Source organism: Microcaecilia unicolor, chromosome 9, assembly GCF_901765095.1.
Source record: "Microcaecilia unicolor chromosome 9, aMicUni1.1, whole genome shotgun sequence".
Taxonomy (NCBI): domain Eukaryota; kingdom Metazoa; phylum Chordata; class Amphibia; order Gymnophiona; family Siphonopidae; genus Microcaecilia; species Microcaecilia unicolor.
The window spans coordinates 148,606,209-148,615,020 of NC_044039.1; positions in this window are offsets into that span (position 1 = coordinate 148,606,209).

Consider the following 8,812-nt stretch of genomic DNA (forward strand, 5'->3'; position numbering starts at 1 on the left):
TGGGAGTTCAAGCTAGAATCACTCAGGCCTGTAAGCTTTTCCCTCATGTTAGAGCCTGAACCAAAGTCTAGGCAGGGGACCAAGGCTCATAGCTGTAGCATTTTTATACAGTAACATAAGAACATAAGAATTGCTGTACTGGGTCAGACTTGCAGTCCATCTAGGCCAATATCCTGTTTCCAACAGTGGCCAAACCAGGTTACAAGTACCTGGCAGAAACCCAATTAGTGGCAACATTCCATGCTACCAATCCCAAGGCAAGCAGTAGCTTCCCCATCTCTGTCACAATAGCAGACTATGGTCTTTTCCTCCAGGATTTTGTCTAAACCTTTTTTAAACCCAGATACGCCAACATCTGTTACTACACCCTCCAGCACAGAGTTCCAGAGATTAACTATTCGTTGAGTGAAAAAATATTTCCTTCTATTTGTTTTAAAAGTATTTCCATGTAACTTCCTCAAGTGTCCCCTTTTCTTTGTACTTTTGGAATGAGTAAAAAAAAAACTGATTCATTTCTATTCATTCTACACCACTGAGGATTTTGTAGATTAATTCCGCTATATCTTTGTTCCAGATGTCACCTATTATAAGTTCCTTTTTTCCAAATGCCAATTAAAATATTAATTATGCAGTACTACCAAAACAGTATTTTACATATTTCTGTATATCTATCTATATATATAAATAAACTTAGATTGTGAGCCCACTAGGGACAGGGAAAGTACCTGCCTATACCGCATATGTCTAGTACTGCTATAGAAATTATTAATAGTTAGTATAAATACATACACATAGGTTCAGAAAAAAATAGGACCCATTACATAGTTTTAAAAACCTTTTCAATTGTTTAAATATTTAGTATGACCTTTGAAAATACATATATATATATATTTTTTTTTTTTTAGTTAATTCAGAATTTGTGTTATGTTATATGCTACTTCATTTCGATGACTGTAATGCTCTTTTATGCGGTTTTCCTCATTAGACACTGAGGGCACTGCAGGTGAGACAGAACTCTGCAGCATGACTTCTTACGGGTGTAAGTCGAGAAGAAAATATTACGCCTCAGTTGAAAATATGCAAATTAGATTCCCCCAAAATAAAATCTTCCGGTCACTATGTGCCACATTTCTTCTTTATTCTTATTCAAGACCATACTGTTTTGTAAGACATTTTCTTGATGGGAGGGACTTTCAGTATTTTATGGGTCATTTGAATTGTATATTCTTTTATGCTATTTTACAAGTGTTTTTTGTACTCTGCTCAGATGCCTGGAAGGGTGGGCTATAAATGTATTAAATAAATAAACAGCAAAAACAAATGCTGAGCTTGTGTTCCTTTAAAATGTAAATTTGTGAGGTCACGTGGTGCTATGCAGGAGGGAAATCGCGCTTGAACTGAGCTCCTGCGTTCTCCCCTCATTTATGTTATTTATCTGACCTCTCCGGGATCCTAAAACACACGGGTGTAACTGGATTGGAGTGCTGGTCGGTGCGAGGAGGGCTGTCCAGTGGTACCGAACGGGAATCGAGAGATGGCGGCAAAAATCCAGAAGAAGGACAAAAGTAAGGTAGCGGAGCCCAAGATGGCGCCCGCTCCGCAGTCGCCGAGCTCGAACGTCTGCTCAGTGTGGACAGCCGAGATAACAGCGGAAGTAACGGCGGCGGTAGAGGCGGCCTTGGATAAAAAATTACAAGCGATTTTTGATCGGGCAGATTCGGCCCATGAACGTCTGGATGGATTTCATTTGGACCTAGATCACATCCAGCAAAGGGTCAGCGACATCGAGGACAGTTTGGTGACTACTGCCCAACCTACTGAGGCCTTACAGAAAAAGATAATAGACCTGGAAAACAAGATTGACGATCTGGAGAACCGGTCTAGACGCAACAATCTGCGCTTGATCGGTCTCTCAGAACAGGTCAAAGAATCGGAGCTGGGCAGCTTTCTTGAATCCTGGATCCCAACCGCGCTGAGACTGAATAACCAGCCAGGTCCCTTGCGAATCGAACGTGCACACCGACTGGGGCCGAAGAGTCAAGGCCAGAATCGACCAAGGGCGGTGATTATGAAGCTTCTTAACTATGGGCACAAGCAAGCTATTCTACAAGCCTGCGCACCGGAGGCAAACTTAAACATGATGGCCAGCGAGTTCTTTGCTTCCAAGATTACTCCGCGCAGGTGGCAGCGGCAAGGAAAGAATTTGCACCGGTGTGTGCGGCACTCCATGAAAAAAAAGATTAGATTCGCTCTGATCTATCCGGCGAAACTAAGAGTGCAGCATGGAGGTACTGAGAAGTTCTTTGCAGATGTGCCAACAGCCAAAGATTTTATCCGAAGCCTAGCACCGGAGACAGCAGATTGAAGGTTATTAAGTGGACAGAGTATAAGTCAGTGATGTTTGATGTACTACATTTGTGTAAGTGCCTGTAACAGATGTGTTAGATAATAGGCCACTTATATCTGGGGCTCAGGATCAGAGTCGTTAACTTTTAGGAATTGTTCTTTTCAATTGGTTCAGACAGAATGTTGCTTTTAAATTGTACTAATATGGAGGGTGGGCGAGACGTTGTGGGTAGACCATTAGAGGGCCTTGGTTTTGATTCTGATGTGTGGGTTCCCGAAAGGGGGTTAAAGGATCATTCAAGGGGGTTTTGAGCACCTTTACGTGATGAGTTCTTGGGGGAACTCTGGGGTGAGGGATTGGGTTTGGTTGTAGGAAGGGAGGGTAGGGAGGGAGGATTTGGGAGGGGGGGAGTTGGGGGGGATGGGAGGAGGGGAGGGGGGCTGGGCTGTGGAGAGGGGGGGAGGGTCTACCGGAGTGTACTAGATTTAGAAATGAGAAGCTGGAACAGGAGTACGTGGGATGAGGAGGAGAAAGGAGGGGGGAGGTGGAGGCTGGGACACCTTTCCCCTGATATCATCAGTATCTGCTTTATTGGAATACTGTTAACAGACCATGGTTAAAGTGGTTTCTTGGAACGTTGGGGGTGTGACATCTCCGGTAAAGCGCAGTAAGATTTTACAGACCTTAAATAGGCAAAAAGCCCACATAGCCATGCTGCAGGAAACACACTTGTCTGCCCAGGAACATAAAAAGCTATGTAGGTGGTGGGTGGGGGACTATGTGGATAGCCCCTCCCCTAATAGGAAGGCGGGAGTAATTATTTTGTTCCGTAAAGGGCTTCCATTAGTTAAGAAAAAGGTGGTTGTGGACCCGAGGGGTAGATTTGTTATGGTAGAAGTTCAGGTGCACAATAAGACTGTATTATTGGTAAACGTATATGCACCGAATCAATACGATAAGCGGTTTTATCAAGATATAGTGAGGCGGGTGCACTCTTTTGACCAAATGCCCATTATTGTGTGTGGTGATTTTAATTCAGTGGTGGACCCTTTGGTTGACAGTACAGGTACCTCTAGGGTGGGGCCAGTAGACTTGTCGAAGGGGATCACGCGGCTTTGCTCTTTGTTGGACTTGGTGGATGCATGGCGTTTGTTCCACCCGAGAGAGAGGGATTACATTCACCTTTCAAGGGCGCATGGCACACTATCGCGTATTGACTACATTTTGGTTTCGGCCAGTAAAGTCAATTCACTACTCCAGGCGGAAATAGGATCGACTCAGGTGTCGGATCATGCTTTGGTGTGGGTGTCCCTGTCCTCTGGGGGGGATAGCGGTCGGAGACCCAGATGGCGCTTCCCCAGGGAGCTTTAAAATGACAGGCAATTTGCTCCCTACAGTATATACAGGCCCAATGGAAGGAATATATAGAATTTAATGAAGCCACTTACCAGTGTGACCCGGTACTATTCTGGGAGGCAGCTAAAGCTGTGCTGAGAGGCGCCATTATATCATATCACGCGCATAAGAAAAGGTCCAGAGAGGCAGAGATTCTCCGATGGGAGAGAACAGTAAGACAGGCTAGACAGCGGTTTGGGTCTATGCCTTCCAGCTCACACAAAGCTCAACTGCTGGAAGCTCAAGCCTCCCTGAATCAATTAATACATGCCAAAGTACAAAAATCGAATCAATACTTTCGTTTCCAATTATATAAATATGCTAATAAACAGGGGAAGTTGTTAGGCCGTTTAGTGAAACAGGTGGGGGGCTCACGATTTGTATCTCAAATACGTGATGCAGGGGGAGGAGGGCTTCACCATACTTCAGAGGGGGTGAATGAAGTTTTTAGGCATTTCTACGAAAAATTGTACTCGGCCCCAGAGGCCCAGGGTCTGCAGGCTGAATGGTATTTGGATGGCCAGCAGGTCCCCAAAATTACAGCCCAACAGCAAAAAAGTCTTAATGCGGACATTTCAGAGGATGAGGTGAGCTGGGGTATACGAGACAGCCCATTGCATAAACACCGGGAGGGGATGGACTCCCCGCTGAATTTTACAAACTTCTTAATCAAGATATAGTGCCTTGTTTAACGGTGGTGTTTAATCGATACATACAGACAGGAATTTTGCCCGAGACCCTGCGGAAGGCACAAATAGTGGTGCTGTTAAAAGCAGGTCGAGATCCCCTGCATGCTGGATCATACAGACCTATTTCCCTTTTGCCGTTTGAGACCAAATTATTTGCCAAAATCCTAGCAAATAGACTGGCAAGAGTTCTCCCAAGCATAGTGGAAGAATCGCAGGTGGGATTTGTTCGGGGTAGAACAGTGGCACGAAACATGAGACAAATCTTGGGGGCCTTGGAGACTCTACATCGACACTCTACCCCAGCCTTAATAATAAGCTTTGATGCCGAAAAGGCCTTTGACCATGTCAATTGGGATTTTATGTTCGCCATTTTGAGGGTATATGGGGTGGTGGGGTTTTTTCACGCAGCGATAAAAGCCCTATAATTAAGGAGTTACTGCTGAAGTATTGGTTAATGGCCAGGCGTCAGAGCCATTTGGGATAGCCCGGGGAACTAGACAAGGCTGCCCTCTCTCGCCCCTCCTTTTTGTAATGGTGTTAGACCCCCTGATTAGGAATATTAAGGGGATGGAGGAGGTGAGAGGAGTGCAGATAAGGGAAGAATCCTTTAAGATCTCTGCTTTTGCAAACAACTTATTAGTTGTGATAGAAAACCCACTGGTATCCTTACCAGCTCTGATGGACCTTTTTGCTGAGTTCGGAGATTTCTCTGGTTTTTGTCTTAATCTAGACAAATCAGAGGTAATGTCTCTATATGTGAGTGAACACCAGTGGGAGAGATTACACTGCCCCTTTAGAAGAGCAGACTTGGCGTTTAAATATCTGGGTATCTCACTTACTAAGGATCCTAGGCAACCTGGAGAGACCAACATAGCGCAATTGCTGGCAGGCACAAGGGAGACACTGGGGAGATGGGACGGATTGCTCTGTTTAACATGGTGCTGTTCCCCAAATGGCTCTATTGCATGCAGACGATTCCGCTATACCTTAAACAACGGGACTTAAGAGCGCTTCATAGCATGCTTTCTAAATTCTTCTGGGCTAGAAAGAGACCTCAGATTAAGTTTGAATTCCTCAAGGGGAAAAGTGGGGAGGGGGGTTTTGGAGTTCCGGATATTAAATTTTATAACATGGCTTGTTTATTACGACATCTGGGGGACTGGTATCAACAGACAGAGACGTACTCTCCCTAAGCTATGGAACAAGAGCTGTGTAGTCCCCTACATGTCGTTTACATACTGCACGCAGTGCGGAAGGAGCTGCCCACACACATACGGCTTAATGTCGTGATAGAGCCTTTAAGGATGTTGTGGAAAGATTTGGCGAAGCTCTGGTCCTTCGACTGCAGGTGTAGTAGTTTACTCCCTCTGCACGGAAATGAGGCATTTCGTCCGGGTACGGATAATTCAGTGCTGAGGGCATGGGGGGAAATGGGGATATTGTTTCTGCACCATTTGTTGGGGCCTGATGATGTGATCAGGTCCATGGAAGACCTTGGATTAAATTCATTAGATTGGGGTACTTGTTTTGCGTATGAACAGGTGCGACACTATGTGGCATCTCTTCCACATAGTGCGCTGGGTGTTGATCTGACCGCCAAATTGGATGCCCTTTTGGAGGTGCCGTCGGGCGACCCTATTTCCATATCCCTGTTATATAAGAGATTGATAATGGCAAGATCGCAGAGAGACTTGGGCCAGGCGGCAACCAGATGGGCAGGGGACATGCAGGCGCCGGTTTCTTCTCAGGAGCTACTAAAGGGCTGAGAGGAGTTTTGAAATGGACACGAAGCGTAGAGCTTCGGGAGTGTCAAGCCAGAGTGATCTACCGAGCCTACACCTCACAATCGCGATTGTGTCAAATGGGATATTTAGAGTCGGCTGTTTGTAAGCGGTGTGGAGCGTCTCAAAATGATTTTTTCCATGCCTTTTGGAAGTGTGCGGCTATCAAAGCGTTCTGGGTCAAGATAACTAGGTTTGTAGGTAGTCTCGGGGGGGGGGGGGGGGGGGGGGGGGGGGGCAGCAGGTTCGACTGTCACCAAAATGTATTTTACTGGGTTGTCTCTCTCCGATAGAGGGGGGCATGGCTCATCAGAGTGCACTCGCCCATAAAGCCTACTTGGTGGGTATGAAATGTATCTTGGTGAACTGGACCCTGGAACAAGGTCCCTCTTATTGGCAATGGCGTAACCGTTTCCATGCTTTACTCTTAATGGAACTCCAGGATTCTTTGCTTAACTTCAAAACAATTTTTACTTAACCTGGAAGGGATATCTTAAGGTGGTGTCTCCTAAAGCCAGAAGTTATATTCTTAACAAACTTACTGCTCTGTCTGGTTCTCCACCAACGGCTCTCACCAGTTAGATGAACTTGATGCTCCCTGTCATAAAGGATAGGTGGTCACCCGGGTAGACGGGTATGGGAGGGTAGCTGTTTAGCAGGCTCACTTTTCTTGATTTATTTAGGGGGGGGGGGGTTGAAGGGGTTTTGGTTGGTATTAGACCCTATATTAAGATGTTTTATTTAATGGTACTGTTCCTAAATTGTCAATTTTCAAAATCGAGAGAATATTAAGGTACCGGTTCATGCTAAGCCATTATTGGCGTGGGGGTTTCCCCAAGAAGAGAGGGTGGGAGGGAGGGGGGTAGCTTGGGGTTTAAAGAAGGAAAAGGAATTGTTTGATGATTGTCTGATAATGGTCTGTTGTATTTGAAATGTTCTCTGCTGCGCCTTGTTGAATGTATATCCACTGTTCGGATACTGTAAACAGACTTAAAATAGAAATATGCAAAGCTGAAAAGTGCAAGGGGGGAGGGCTATAAGAAAACAGGCTCTCTCTCCTTTCTTTGAATGTAGAGGACTATAGGAATGGATTGAAATGTGGAGATTACTGGTTCAAACAGGCCCAGAACTAGTTATCAGATTGCAATAACCTTTGAAAGGGTAAAGGGGGTAGTGGGGGAGGGGAGGGAATGTTACAAAAATATTTGATGATAATGCACTAACCAGTATTCAGTTTGTCTTGTTTCATATGTTTATATGGCGATTGTTGATTGTTAATTCTGTCGTATCATCAATAAAAATTGTTAAAAGATAAAATGTAAATCTGTAAGAAATAATATATATTAGCAAAAAAACTAAGAATAGTTCAATAAATACAGTACAGTCTCAATTATCTGACCATCCTGTACATCTGACAGAACCCCCCCCCCCCCCCCCAGTGACATCATTGCATTGTTGTTAAGAAGTGCACAGGTTCTTTTCTTGTTTTCTGGCTTCATACACTGGTTGCTGGTTAGTGTTAATAAACAATACTTTAAATATAAATACCCTATGCCTGTTCTTTATGCATAAAGTATGTTTTCCATCGGGTAATCAAGACTTTATTGTAATGATAATAAAAAAGCAACAGGGGGGGAACCAAGATGGCGGCCTGAAGGGAGGACGGCGTGGCAGTTCGGTGGTGTTTGCTTACCTAATTTCTGTTTGCCTGGAGAATGCCGAAGAGGAAGGGGAGGCGGGTGCCTGGTCCTGGGGCACTCGCGGGACCCGCTTTGGGAACGCTGGACCGCTTCGTTGTGGTGGGCGGCAGCCAGCTGAGTTCGGGTGTCTCGTTGTCGGGAGGGGCGGAGAGAGGCGAAGCGTCCCTGCTGCCGGAGACGGAGCTTAGCCAGGAGGTGCGGGAACCGCCTCCCATGCCTGCGTCGGTTCGGGCTGTCAGCGGAAAGGGTCTCCTGGCTCCCGAAGAAGGGGCGGTTGGCTCTGTGCTGGGACCCGCTGCAGCTGGGAGCTCGCACGAATCCCCGGAAGGGGGGAGTTTCAGCTTGCAGGGAGATACTGCTCTGGTGAGATCGCTTCTGGAGGAGGGAGCTGGTATTGCCTTGGGATCCGAGAGGAGTGCTGCAGTCTTGAGTAAGTCTTCACTGTTACCTAAGCCTCCTAACTTTACGTTGGAAACGATTTGGGATGCATTATTAACTCTGGAAACTTCATTGTCTACTAAAATGCTGTTACTGTCGCAGGCCTCTCAGCTTCCAACTGAGACTGTTACTCAGTTGGGTTTGCAAGTGAAGAAGGTGGGAGAAAGAACTGAGGCCCATGACCGGGCCATTCAATCGGTTCAAGAGGTGCAAGCTACTATGATAAGGGAGAATAAATGGTTGCACAGGAAGATCGAGGCGCTTGAAAACCGGCAGAAGGTAAAAACTCTGCGGTTGATCAATTTTCCTAAGGTGCAGCTGACTGCACCGTTACAGACTTTTACAAAATATCTTCTTGAAGTGTTGAAAGTGCCTGAACCGGCATGCCCGCCTGTCTCGCAGATTTACTATTTGCAGCCCTTTAAGCGAGCGGTCCAGGGTGAGCGGACTGCTGGTGAGGAT